Source organism: Taudactylus pleione, unplaced genomic scaffold (genome assembly GCF_031769625.1).
Source record: "Taudactylus pleione unplaced genomic scaffold, aTauple2 ptg000126l, whole genome shotgun sequence".
Taxonomy (NCBI): domain Eukaryota; kingdom Metazoa; phylum Chordata; class Amphibia; order Anura; family Myobatrachidae; genus Taudactylus; species Taudactylus pleione.
Genome location: NW_028284528.1, coordinates 829,435 through 844,424, shown reverse-complemented (window position 1 = coordinate 844,424; position 14,990 = coordinate 829,435). Strand labels below are relative to the sequence as shown.

Here is a 14,990-nt window from a genome sequence, read left to right as displayed (position 1 = left end):
ACCGTCAGAAGCCGGCCCACTGACATCACTAGTGATGTCAGTGGGAGTGATTTTGGCTCTGATAGAGCCAAAATCACTCCGGGCCTTGCGGTTGAGAAACAACCGCAGGCTCCGGCTCGCAGTGGCGATGGTCAAGACCATCGCGCCCATCAACCTGCACGCTCCATAATTATGGAGGACGGCCCTCATTCAGAGCGTGCGCTCTGCTCAGAGCGTACGGCTCTGAATGAGGGCCCCAGTTCCTTGTGCTTATTCCAGTCCAAAGCCTCATTCTTACACAGCGCGGTGGCTTCAGTGCTTGCACATTAATATCAGCCCCTGCTGCCCATGTCTAGCGTTTAGGTCAGGTTGGTTGTTTTAGGATTAAGTTACCGGCTGAGACAGGCCGGCTGGTGGAAGAATGCAGGGAGTTTAGTGGAAGAATGCCCCAGGGGACATCAGAAGTAAGCAAATCCTCGCTCCTGGCACCAGAATGCAAGGCAAGCCCTGTGACATCACAGCTCCCTAGGCCAACGCCTGCCAGTCGCTGCAGCCTGTAAGACTCTTTCAGAGAATATAAGCAGTACTAACAATACATATCCCAAATCAGACCCTTGTAGTGACAATCAATGCCTCTCGCACTTTATTATTATTATTCTCCTTCATTTATATGGCGCCACAAGGCTTCCGCAGCGCCTTACAAAGTGCATAAACAAATGAGCACACAAGAAATAGTTATTAACAGTACAAATATTGCGGGACAAATACACGATTTATAAACATTGCAGCATAACACTTAAATAAACAGCAGGGTGTCAGCAACCAAGTATTAGGTGCTGTTGTAAATTAAAGTATAAGTAAGGAAAAGAAGCACATGAGGGAAGAGGGCCCTGCTCGTGAGAGCTTACATCGAGCAATGCCAAATCATATTACTCCCAGCAATGTCCAGCATACTACAGCCAACAGTGCAAGTAATGATGTTACTCCCAGCAATGTCCAGCATACTACAGCCAGCAGTGCTAGTAATGATGATGCTCCCAACAATGTCCAGCATACTACAGCCAGCAGTGCTAGTAATGATGATGCTCCCAGCAATGTCCAGCATACTACAGCCAGCAGTGCTAATGATGTTACTCCCAGCAATGTCCAGCATACTACAGTCAGTGGTGCTAATGATGTTACTCCCAGCAATGTCCAGCATACTACAGTCAGTGGTGCTAATGATGTTACTCCCAGCAATGTCCAGCATACTACAGCCAGCAGCAGTAGTAATGATGATGCTCCCAGCAATGTCCAGCATACTACAGCCAGCAGTGCTAATGATGTTACTCCCAGCACTGTCCAGCATACTATAGTCTGCAATGCTAACGATGTTACTTTCAGCAATGTGCAGCATACTACAGCCAGCGGTGCTAATGATGTTACTCCCAGCCATGTCCTCCAGCATACTACAGCCAGTGGTGCTAATGATCAGCAATGTCCAGCATACTACAGCCAGTGGTTCTAATGATGTTACTCCCAGCAATGTCCAGCATACTACAGCCAGCAGTGCTAATGATGTTACACCCAGCAATGTCCAGCATACTACAGCCAGCAGTGCTAATGATGTTACACCCAGCAATGTCCAGCATACTACAGCGAGCAGTACCAATTATGTTACTCCCAGCAATGTCCAGCATACTACAGCCAGCGGTGCTAATGATGTTACTCCCAGCAATGTCCAGCATACTACAGCCTGCAATTCTAATGATGTTACTCTCAGCAATGTCCAGCATACTACAGCCAGCAGTACTAATGATGTTACTCCCAGCAATGTCTAGCATACTACAGCCTGCAGTACTAATGATGTTACTCCCAGCAATGTCCAGCATACTACAGCCTGCAGTACTAATGATGTTACTCCCAGCAATGTCCAGCATACTACAGCCAGTGGGGCTAATGATGTTACTCCCAGCAATGTCCAGAGTCTACTAGTGCTCACTATTGCGCTGCCGGCTAAAGAGGAGGGGGCCCGGACGGAGACTGCACAAGGGCCCCCTCCTCTTTTAAAACGCCCCTGACACACACCATAATCATACAGCTTTTGTTGACCAGACACAATTTTGAAACTTACATGTTTGACACATTGGGCTAGCATGATATAGGGGTCTCTTCATTATGTTAATTATCGGATAATTAACCTTTCATCTCGCCATGAGTGCCAGAGCAATTCATCATTGCTTCGGTGCGGAGACAGCTGATCTGTAAATCACAGCTCCTTTCCTATGTATTGCTGGGCGTCTGCGTCCTTGTGCTGCGGATGCGTTCATTAGCATATACACGCAGGGGGCGAGTGCGTGCGATCTCCCACATGCGTCGTCCATTGCTGAATCCGGCCTTATATCACCTCTTTGTAGTGGGTGGGCATTTTAGGAGGGAGGAGTCTCTCTGAGTAATCATGGATGACAGGCTTGTGACTCGCATAAACTTACTGCGTGAGGTGATGGAATTAGAAAGGGACAGCCAGGCTGGTGACATGCTCTGCTTTGAGATCTCAATTTTGTTTTGTCCAGTATCAGAACCAGCTGGGGCTGGCTGGCAACTTTTAGCCTGGGGAGCAAATGCAATCAAGTGGCCCCGGCTTTTAGTCATGGTTTATCTAATGGGGATGCGATTTACATGTGTAATGAAATATATGAAAAATCATTATGTCTAAGACAGGGCTCGACAACATTTTTGTAAAATCCAGGAGCCATCTTAAAAGTTTAGGAGCCAGACCATCGTCCATTACCAAAACATATGAAAGCTTGTATAGACCACCACACATGCCCTTTCAGTTCCCCTCAACCTAGTAGTAAGCCCCCTGTAATAGTGCCCCCAGTAGTAAGCCCCCTGTAATAGTGCCCTCAGTAGTAAGCCCCTTGTAATATAGTAGTGCCCCCAGTAGTAAGCCCCCTGTAATAGTGCCCCAAGTAGTAAGCCCCTTGTAATAGTGCCCCCAGTAGTTAGCCCCCTGTAATAGTGCCCCCAGTAGTAAGCCACTTGTAATATAATAGTGCCCCCAGTAGTAAGCCCCCTGTAATAGTGCCCCCAGTAGTAAGCCCCCTGTAATAGTGCCCCCAGTAGAAAGCCCCTGTAATATTGTCCCCAGTAGTAAGCCCCCTGCAATAGTGTTCCCAGTAGTAAGCCACTTGTAAGTGCCCCCAGTAGTAAGCCCCCTGTAATAGTGCCCCCAGTAGTAAGCCCCCTGTAATAGTGTCCCCAGTAGTAAACCCCCTGTAATAGTGCCCCCAGTAGTAAGCCCCCTGTAATAGTGTCCCCAGTAGTAAACCCCTTGTAATAGTGCCCCCAGTAGTAAGCCCCTTGTAATATAATAGTGCCCCCAGTAGTAAGCCCCCTGTAATAGTGCCCCCAGTAGTAAGCCCCTGTAATAGTGCCCCCAGTAGTAAGCCCCTGCAATAGTGCCCCCAGTAGTAAGCCAATTGTAATAGTGCCCCCAGTAGTAAGCCCCCTGTAATAGTGCCCCAGTAGTAAGCCCCCTGTAATAGTGGCTCCAGTAGTAAGCCCCTTGTAATAGTGTAGTAAGTAGTAATAGTGCCCCCAATAGTAAGCCAATTGTAATAGTGCCCCCAGTAGTAAGCACCCTGTAATAGTGTCCCCAGTAGTAAGACCCCTGTAATAGTGCCCCCAGTAGTAAGCCCCCTGTAATAGTGCCCCAGTAGTAAGCCCCCTGTAATAGTGTCCCCAGTAGTAAGCCCCATGTAATAGTGCCCCCAGTAGTAAGCCCCCTGTAATAGTGTCCCCAGTAGTAAGCCCCCTGTAATAGTGCCCCAGTAGTAAGCCCCCTGTAATAGTGTCCCCAGTAGTAAGCCCCCTGTAATAGTGCTCCCAGTAGTAAGCCCCTTGTAATAGTGTCCCCAGTAGTAAGCCCCCTGTAATAGTGCCCCCAGTAGTAAGCCCCTTGAAATAGTGTCCCCAATAGTAAGCCCCCTGTAATAGTGCCCCCTGTAATAGTGCCCCCTGTAATAGTGCCCCCTGTAATAGTGCCCCCTGTAGTAAGCATTATGACGTGCCCAGTGCTGCACAGTACTATGACGTGCCCAGTGCTGCACAGTACTATGACGTGCCCAGTGCTGCACAGTACTATGACGTGCCCAGTGCTGCACAGTACTATGACGTGCCCAGTGCTGCACAGTACTATGACGTGCCCAGTGCTGCACAGTACTATGACGTGCCCAGTGCTGCACAGTACTATGACGTGCCCAGTGCTGCACAGTACTATGACGTGCCCAGTGCTGCACAGTACTATGATGTGCCCAGGGCTGCACAGTACTATGATGTGCCCAGGGCTGCACAGGGGTTGGGTATGAAATCCCGGCTGTCGGGATGCCGGAAGGTGCGTAAGTATTTACCCTACCCCTATCCTAACCCTTCCTCCCCAGTGCCTAAACCTAACACCCCTTCCTAATACCTAAACCTAACCTCCCCCTCCCCGCCCCCTAAACCACCTCGCCGTTGCCTAAACCTAACCTCCCCCTCCTAGTGCCTAAAACTAACCTCCACCTCCCCGCACCATAAACAAAACACCCCTTCCCCGCTGCCTAAACCTAAGTCCCCCGGGGGGGTGCCTAACCCTAAGTCCCCCCCGGGGGTGCCTAACCCTATTCCTCCCTCCCCCTAGCCTAACCCTAACCCTCCCAGGGTTGTGCCTAACCCTAAGTCACCCCCGGGAGCCCTAAACCTAACCCCCCCCGCGCGGCTGTCCGCTCGCGGCGCCCGGCATCACAACGATTGGGATGCTGGGCGCCGGTCTCCCGGTGTCGGGGAATTGCGGGCGTCTACATCTAGACGCCCGGCATTTCACCCTTGCCGGGATATGACAGTCGGGAAGCCGGCTGCCGGTATTTAGGCAGTCGGCTTCCCGATTGCTTCCCGGTGTGCCCAGTGCTGAATCTTACCTGTTGTCAGTGTGGACCCAGCAGAATGAAACATCCCTCTCCCTTTACAGGCAGAAGGAGCAGCAGTTAATCTGGGGAAGACATTGGCTGAAATAGTCCTGAAAAACTCCATTGACAAGCCCCGCCCTCTTTTTTGGACTCTCCAGCCCCTTGGGTTCCTGGGAAAGGAAACCTGGCTCTCTATTGGTCAGCGACGGCCATGTTCTTGAAGCCTTCTGTAGGGGCAGTCATTTCCTGTTAGCCACTGCTGGTTTAATACACAGATTATATTATAACAAAGAGTGGCCCTGAATCACTAAAATTGTGCTGGCACGGGGGGGCAGACGGCACACTGGCCCCCGGCCCAGCCTGCCCCTGAGAACCAGTAAGGACAACACCCAAATTATATGGTTATTGCTAGATCCAAGTTGGAGAAAGGACCTCTGACGTCACAGCTACGTGACCGCTACAACAGGGGCGCTCGGCTACCAGTGTTACTATCCACGTGGGTATAGGGGGGAAATATAAAAATGTGCGAGTGAAGAAGACTGGCGCCGGAATCCTGACAGTAGTGGAGATGCCGATGCCGGAATCCCGACAACCGTCATCCTGATTGTAAGTATAGCGGTGCCGGTAAGATGTTAGTCGCAGAGGGGGTTAGGGTTAGGGGGGAGGTTAGGGTTAGGCTACAGGGGGGGTTAGGGTTAGGCTGGCATCCCGACTGCCGGTATTTCATACCCAACCCAAAGGCAGTGTTACATCAGGATAATGGGCCTGACTCACGGATCGCAAGTCTGCAATCGCACGCACCCGCTCGCTGCAAAATTATGCAAATTAATAGGATTGCAGGGGCTTAATTATGCACGGCCCTGTAACGGCATTCACACAAGCATGCCTGCATTCCTTCCACCACTCCCCCCCCTCTCCACCCCCAAAAGGTGCTTCCTGTCAATCATTTCTTTGTGCCGCTGCATTCGCATACCCGATCGCAGTGGCCGGCTTGCGCACGCGTACTGCGATGCATACGCATCCACAGAACGAAACCATCGACCGGTTGTGTGCGTCCGCACCCTTGCGATCTGACCTTAATCAGGCCCAATATTCAGCAATAGTGGGGGGGGGGGGGGGGGGTGTTTTGTATTTTCCTGAAATTTGTACATTTGGGGCAAAGAAAAAAGATCTTTATAGACAATAATAGTAACTATAGAATTACTGCTTTCTGTACTTCGTAGGTCCCTAGTGTCTGTCTCCCACCCCCTGTAACCTATGTAGAGCACACCAGATGACTGGCTCACTTGGTATACACTTGTGGATGTACAATCCCTTTATGTGATGATTTTGTGGGTATTGGTTATCTAAAATCTCACTTTCTGTATTTTGTAGTTCCCCAGTGTGCATCATATCTGCAGGTATTTTATGCTTATCCTAGTCATTGTAACCTATGAAGTGCGCCCAAGATGGCTGCCTCACCAGCTACGGTACTTGGTGGGTGGGATTAGCAACAATTGATTGTTCTGTGGACATCTTGTTGTTTGTATATTTTATTTTTCGAGCTTTGCGTCTCCCCATACTTGGCTACTTTTGAAAAAGCATTTCTGGAAGAGTGTGAAAGCAGCACCTATGAGCGAGGCGGGAAAGTGGACGTGTACTGCTACATCTGAGAGGCGTGTCATAATACTGACTTACATCCAAATGTAAATGAGCCCCAAAGCAGTCAGTAAGATCTACTTGTTGATGAAAACACACTGATACTTCTCAGAAAATGCATGTAGCCATAGGGATCATTGTGCCTTATAGCCAATACAGGGAAATGTCACTAAGGGGTCTATGGGGGTCATTCAGACCTGCTCGCGAGCGAAGGTCGCTCGCTAGCAGGTCGATGGTGGGCGAATGCGCATGCGCACGTCAGAGGGAGCTCCGTCGTGCGCATGCGCGAGACCCGGCGAGCGACGAGAAATACGTTGCTCGGGGTCTCGCACCAAAGGGGGCATGCTGTCGATGGTGAGTGACAGCACACCCCCTTTGGTGGGCGTGCCGGGGCGTGGCTGTCAGACGGAGGCGTTCCCATGGGAACGCCTACCGTCTAAGTCCGGCCCCACTGACATCACTAGTGATGTCAGTGGGAGTGATTTTGGATCTGATAGAGCCAAAATCACTCCAGGGCTGGCGGCAGCGAGACCCTACCACAAGGGTCTCGTCGCAAGCCCGATGGTCGCGATGGTCTTGACCATCGCGACCATCATCATGGACGCTCGCATAAGCTGTGGGTGGTAACCCACAGCTATGCGAGCGTCCATAAGGCCGCTCCACATTTAAATAGGACGGCCCTGATTCAGAGCGAGCGCTCTGCTCAGAGCGTTCAGCTCAGAATCAGGGCCTATGTACTAAGCAGAGATAAGAGACAGAGTGAAAAGTGATAAGTCTGTGATAAGGTACCAGCCAATCAGCTCCCAACTGTCATTTTTCAAACACAGGCTGTGAGATGACAGTTGGGAGCTGATTGGCTGGCACCTTATCACTTTTCACTCTGTCTCTTATCACTGCTTAGTACATAGACCCCTTATTCATACATGCGGAATTCGCGAGAGTCTCCCGATTTTTCGGGTAACCCCCCGGAAGGGTACGCATTTCTCCCGCATTCTGCCCACTTCCTAGTGAAGTGGGCAGAATTTCCGCGGCGATCGCGGGTCCCCTTGTGGGGGGCGGGGCATTAATCAAGTCATTTAGCCCTATCCCCTATTTAAGTTAGCGCCAATCACGGTAATTTACCGTGAAAGGGCGGGGCTTAATTACACGAATCGTCAGGCCCTGCCCCCGTCGCAACCCACCCAGCTTCTCCCGGGGAGCAGAAAGAAAAGGTAGACAAGTATGCACTAATTATCACATTTGAATGTATATATCTGTTTTTTTTATTTATATTGTGACACAGTTAGGTTAGGGGGTCCCTCTCCTGGGTAGAGGACTCCTTCCTTACACCAGGCTTGCCTACCCTCCCGATTTGGCCGGGAGCCTCCCGATTTTTGGGTGCCGCTCCCGGCCCCCCGGAAAGGCAGGCAAGCCTCCCGGCAGCCGGCAACCCTCCCCACCACCCCCAAGAATAAACCCTGCAGCGGGGGGCCCGGTGACGCGATTCGCGTTGAATCGCGTCATCGTGGCCCCGCCCCCTGGTTCACAATGCCAAAAATAATGGCATTGTGAAGAGGGGGCGGGGCTACGATGACGCGATCACGCAGCTCCACCCCGACTCCGCCCCAAAAGTGACATCATGGCCGGGCACGCCCCCCGCTGTTAGCTGACAATCAGCTCCCTCCCGGAAGGAGGGAACTGATTGTCGGCAAGTATGCCTTACACACACACACAGCAGCAGGGAAGCAGCACACCAGTCTGGATGCAAGTACAAGCTGGTCGGCGCCAGTCTTTATTGTACAATGTCAGAAATAACACAAAGAAAACATAAACATAAATCCTAGCCCTGTCGGGGCACTAACTTCACAGGTAGTTCCCTCACTACCAGAACCTGGCAGGGCCTAATGCCCTCGCCAGCAACAAAGCACAGCACAGTACTCACAGATAGGTTTTCCAAGTGTCTCTGAGTAAACTCCCTGTCTGCTCTCCCAGGTGAGACCATCAGTGCCCTCTACTCACGTTACACCTCAGTAGTGCACCTTATAAGACATTATGCCATGCAGTAGTATGCTACATTAATGCCTCTTGCATATTATACCAGTAATGCCCCTTACACATTATGCCACACAGTAATGTCATTTACACATTATGCCACACCGTATTACCCCGTATAACACATTATGCCATGCAGTAATGCCCATTACAAATTATACCAGTCAGTAATGCCCTTTAAAAATTATGCCACACAGTAATGCCCTTTATACCATATGCAACACAGTATATGAACGGTCTCCTCAGAGGTAATTGGGATGGTTCTAGGAGAATATGCCAACAGGCAGCTTTAGGCAAACTACAAGATAATAAATATGTTTGGATTCATGGAGCTTCTCGGTCCTAATGAAAAGCGTTCTCGGGGACCCGGACATTATTTAAAAGTGGGTCCCCCTGTCGTCAATACCGGGTAAAAACGTGCTATAGATCACTGACATTACTATTATTACTATGGTGTGCCCAGTGCTGCACAGTACTATGGCGTGCCCAGTGCTGCACAGTACTATAGCGTGCCCAGTGCTGCACAGTACTATGGCGTGCCCAGTGCTGCACAGTGTACTATGACGTGCCCAGTGCTGCACAGTACTATGACGTGCCCAGTGCTGCACAGTACTATGACGTGCCCAGGGCTGCACAGTACTATGACGTGCCCAGGGCTGCACAGTACTATGACGTGCCCAGGGCTGCACAGTACTATGACGTGCCCAGGGCTGCACAGTACTATGACGTGCCCAGGGCTGCACAGTACTATGATGTGCCCAGGGCTGCACAGGGGTTGGGTATGAAATCCCGGCTGTCGGGATGCCGGAAGGTGCGTAAGTATTTACCCTACCCCTATCCTAACCCTTCCTCCCCAGTGCCTAAACCTATGACGTGCCCAGGGCTGCACAGTACTAGGACGTGCCCAGGGCTGCACAGTACTAGGACGTGCCCAGGGCTGCACAGTACTAGGACGTGCCCAGGGCTGCACAGTACTAGGACGTGCCCAGGGCTGCACAGTACTAGGACGTGCCCAGGGCTGCACAGTACTAGGACGTGCCCAGGGCTGCACAGTACTAGGACGTGCCCAGGGCTGCACAGTACTATGATGTGCCCAGTGCTGCACAGTACTAGGACGTGCCCAGTGCCGCACAGTACTATGACGTGCCCAGTGCCGCACAGTACTATGACGTGCCCAGTGCCGCACAGTTCTATGGTGTGCCCAGTGCTGCACAGTTCTATGGTGTGCCCAGTGCTGCACAGTACTATGATGTGCCCAGTGCCGCACAGTACTATGATGTGCCCAGTGCTGCACAGCACTATGATGTGCCCAGTGCTGCACAGTGGTTGGGTATGAAATCCCGGCTGTCGGAATGTCGCTGTTCAGAATACGACAGCGGCATCCCGACAGCCAGAATCCCGACACCCATAGGAAGGTGCGTAAGTATTTACCCTACCCCTATCCATTCCTAACCCTTCCTCCCCAGTGCCTAAACCTAACCCCCCTTCCTAATACCTAAACCTAACCTCCCCCTCCCCGCCCCCTAAACCACCTCGCCGATGCCTAAACCTAACCTCTCCTCCTAGTGCCTAAACCTAACCTCCCCCTCCCCGCACACCCTAATCCTAACATTCCCTCCCCGATGCCTAACCCTAGCCCTCCCACTAATGCCTAACCCCGCTAGCTAACGCTAACTTCCCCCTAACACTCCGATACTTACCTTCGGGATACCAACGGTTGGGATACTGGTGCCAGGATCCCGACCTGTCAGGATTTTGGCGCTGGTATTTGGACCGTCGGCATCCCGCATGCCGACTACATCCCGCTGCCCAGTACTATGATGTGCCCAGTGCTGCACAGTTCTATGGTGTGCCCAGTGCTGCACAGTTCTATGGTGTGCCCAGTTCTGCAGTGCTGCACAGTACTATGGTGTGCCCAGTACTCAGGGCCGGCCCAAGACAAATTTTTTAGGTAAGCAAAAAAAAAATGTAAGCGCCCCAAGGGGTACCAATGCACGGGCCGAATGCTCACGCCCAGAAAAAAAATAAAGGAGTATGGTCTAGTGGGAAACATAATACACCCCCACCCCATATAATAATACACCCAACACCTCTCAAATAATATTAATAACCCCCATCCCACATGATACATCCCCACCCACATAATACACAGCACACCCCTCAAATAACATTAATAAACCACCACCCAACATAACACACCCTCACCCCACATAATACACAGCACACTCCTGTAATAACACTATACCACCACATCACATAATAGAAAACACCACTCCTCAGATCACATTAATATACCCACCACCCAATATAATACACAGCACATCCCTCAAGTAACATTAACCCCCCCACCCCACATAACACACCACCTCAGTGACAGTGGACACATACCTTTTTATAGAGGCCCTGCACTGAGACAGGCTGCAGGACACGGCACCCCTGCCCATCCACGATTAGCAGCAGCAGCCAGCAGGTCGTCCCCTGAAGACAGCACGCAGGACAGCCCTGGATGCAGGTAAAGTTGGCCGCGGTGGTGTGGTGGCGCTTGTGTGACGTCACACGCCGCGACCTCACACGGTGCAGAGGAGGAGTTCTGAACGGTGCAGAGAGGGCTTGTGAAGCCTTCTACTGCGCCTTAATTACTGTACTACGCACACATAGGGTCCGGAGACACTGGCGGCGGAGCTGGAGAGTTCTCTCTGCTCCAGTGTCTGTGGCGGCTCCGCGTTCCCGGCGCCCTCTGCCGGCTGGCGCTCTACGCACCTGCGTAGTCGGCGTAATGGGGGGGCCGGCCCTGACAGTACTATGGTGTACCCAGTGCTGCACAGTACTATGCTGTGCCCAGTGCTGAATCCTACCTGTTGTCAGTGTGGACCCAGCAGAATGAAACATCCCTCTCCCTTTACAGGCAGAAGGAGCAGCAGTTAATCTGGGGAAGACATTGGCTGAAATAGTCCTGAAAAACTCCATTGACAAGCCCCGCCCTCTTTTTGGACTCTCCAGTCCCTTGGGTTCCTAGGAAAGGAAACCTGGCTCTCTATTGGTCAGCGACGGCCATGTTCTTGAAGCCTTCTGTAGGGGCAGTCATTTTCTGTTAGCCACTGCTGGTTTAATACACATATTATATTATAACAAAGAGTGGCCCTGAATCACTAAAATTGTGCTGGCCCAGGGGGGCAGACAGCACACTGGCCCCCGGCCCAGCCTGCCCCTGAGAACCAGTAAGGACAACACCCAAATTATATGCTTATTGCTAGATCCAAGTTGGAGAAAGGACCTCTGACGTCACAGCTACGTGACCGCCACAACAGGGGCGCTCGGCTACCAGTGTTACTATCCATGTGGGTATAGAGGGGAAATATAAAAATGTGCGAGCGAAGAAGACTGGCGCCGGAATCCTGACATTAGTTGAGATGCTGATGCCGGAATCCCGACAACCGCCATCCTGATTGTAAGTATAGCGGTGCCGGTAAGATGTTAGTCGCAGAGGGGGTTAGGGTTAGGGCGGAGGTTAGGGTTAGGCTACAGGGGGGTTAGGGTTAGGCTGGCATCCCGACTGCCGGTATTTCATACCCAACCCAAAGGCAGTGTTACATCAGGATAATGGGCCTGACTCACGGATTGCAAGTCTGCAATCGCACGCACCCGCTTGCTGCAAAATTATGCAAATTAATACGATTGCAGGGACTTAATTATGCACGGCCCTGTAACGGCATTCAAACCCCACAAGCACGCCTGCATTCCTTCCACCACTCCCCCCCCCTCTCCACCCCCAAAAGGTGCTTCCTGTCAATCATTTCTTTGTGCCGCTGCATACGCATACCCGATCTCAGTGGCCGGCTTGCGCACGCGTACTGCATTTCTGGAAGAGTGTGAAAGCAGCACCTATGAGCGCGGCGGTAAAGTGGACGTGTACTGCTACATCTGAGAGGCGTATCATAATACTGACTTACATCCAAATGTAAATGAGCCCCAAAGCAGTCAGTAAGATCTACTTGTTGATGAAAACAGAATTTCCGCGGCGATCGCGGGTCCCCTTGTGGGGGGCAGGGCATTAATCAAGTCATTTAGCCCTATCCCCTATTTAAGTTAGCGCCAATCACGGTAATTTACCGTGAAAGGGCGGGGCTTAATTACACGAATCGTCAGGCCCTACCCCCGTCGCAACCCACCCAGCTTCTCCCGGGGAGCAGAAAGAAAAGGTAGACAAGTATGCACTAATTATCACATTTGAATGTATATATCCGTTTTTTTTTATTTATATATATATATATATATATATATATATAATATATATATATATATATATATATATATATAAAACAGTATCATAATGGGGGTAAGGTGCAATCAGGGAGATTACTAGACTCTTCCGGGAGACAGGGAGATTGCTGCTATTTCAGGGAGTCTCCCTAACAATCAGGGAGGGTTGGCAAGCATGCATCTCCCCATGTGTAATCATATCTTATACCACCGAACATTTCTCCATGCTGATCTGGGATGTTCCGAGAAGTGGCGTAGCCTGTTAGTAAAGGGGGCGTGGCCTGTCGCATGCCACCATTTACAATGCTAAGGGTGTCTGTGAGGCATCTATTCTCTCTCTGCTTACCCGTTGCTCTGCTATGCTATGCCTTGTGTGTGCTCCCCCCCACCGCAGGACACTGCGGCCCGCGGGTGGGACAGCGGGACAGTCCCTGAAAAATGGGACTGTCCTGCTGAATGCAGGACAGTTGGGCGGTATGATATCTCCATGTATTGCTGATGCTACCCATTGTAACTTATGTCGTGCACCCCAGACGGCTGCCTCGCCTGGTACTTTCATGTACGGCTGTGTGGGACAGACAAACCGTGGAACGGATGACTCTGTCAGTATCTTGCATCTTGTATTTGAATGTGATATATTATATACTTATACACCCACTGTATCTATTGTAGTGCACCCAAGATTGCTGTCTCCTTTGTAATATGATGTATTTACTGCAATTGTAAAGCACTTTGAGTCCTCTTAAGCTGCGTAGCCACTTGCCGACAATGAAGGACTGTACGATTACGATATGGTTATCGCTCAGTCGTTCATTATACTGTGTAGTGCTCACACTGAACGATATGTCGTTCAGTGCAGGCACCCTCCCTCATCCCCGAACAAGCTCATCCTGACTATATCGTCTGGTTGACCACTAGCGTTCCCGCTAGGCTGTTCTAGCGGGGCGCGGCACCCTGCCCTCCTTCTGGAAGGCAAAAAGCGCCCTGCCCTCCAGAAGGAGGGCAAAAAGCGCCCTGCCCTAACAGCCTGCGGGAGCCGTCTTCACCCGCGGGTCGCAGTGTCCCGCGGGTGAAGAAATGTGCGGTGACCCGGTCACCACCGGAGAATAGACGCCGGGCGCATGCGCCCGGCATCTATTCTCCCTGTCTGCAGGGCTTGGGGGCTGCCCGGCGTGTCCGTAAGTGCCCCCTTTTTCGGTGACCACGCCCCCTTCTCAGTCGCGCGCCTTTGGCGCGCGCACGAACGTGCCCTCTAGCTCCGGCGCCCTGCCTCACACCAGAGCTAGAGTGAAAACTAGACCGCCATGTTTGGGTGACGAGCGATGCCGCTCGCGAGCGGGTCTGAATCAGGCCCCATGTCCATCAATCTCTCCCCTTCAAAATAAATTCTTCAGCGTTTGTTTTCACCGGCAGCACAGAGAGAAAACAAATTAACCGTCAGCTCTGCAAATATGACTAATACCTAAGTCACCTGTCATCTGCAGACAGCCCAGCAATGTGCATTCTTACACCTGGGGGCTTTATATTACATCTTGTGTTTGGTTAAGACTGCAGGCGTGACTGCATAATGCCAAGGGGCAGCCATCGTTTCTGCTTGCGCTGTGTCTCTTGGTTTGCGACAGAGTGTCGCTCATAGAATCGCACATTTAATGGAACGTTTTGCTGTAAGTAGCAAAATAATCGACTGACCACAAAGGTGCATCTTCGATTTCCATCCATTGTGGCGCAGGCATGTTTTTCTGAAAAGCTCATCACTGGGAATAACCCGCTTAAAATGGGTGTGGCCTCAGGGACAAGGGGTGTGGACTAGGTAAATCAGGGAGTGGTTTGTGTAAACTGGGCATGGCGTAATTTGTCCATATATTACAATTGGAAAGTTTGGAGTTGTGCAAGTCTAATGTCTTATGTATTTTGTGCAGTGTTCAGATAATTGTGCAAGACTTAGGGGTATATATACTAAACTGCGTTTTTTTAGAAGTGGAGATGTTGCCCATAGCAACCAATAAGAATTTACTTAACATTAGGGATGAGCGGACTGGATTCTGTGGAATCCGGACAGCTCCGAACATCGGAGATCCGAGTCCACCCGAGCCGTGGCTCGGGTGTTCCCGCCAACTCGGATCCCACTGCGAGGCCGAACGGCAGCCTCCTGACGTT

The 14,990-nt window shown here is 51.2% G+C and overlaps 1 protein-coding gene across 2 annotated transcripts in view; it reads left to right on the top strand.

The window, feature by feature from the left end:
* The window catches only part of BCL9 (BCL9 transcription coactivator), a 333,635-nt gene that overhangs the window by 105,011 nt on the left and 213,634 nt on the right, over window positions 1-14,990 (top strand). The window contains exon 1 of one of the 2 annotated variants that reach the window (XM_088472559.1): window positions 11,889-12,021. The exons of the other annotated variant lie outside the window; for it this stretch is intronic. The gene's annotated coding sequence lies outside the window, so the exon portion shown is untranslated. Of the gene's footprint in view, window positions 1-11,888; window positions 12,022-14,990 lie in introns of those variants that run through there. 2 annotated transcript variants of the gene reach the window in all.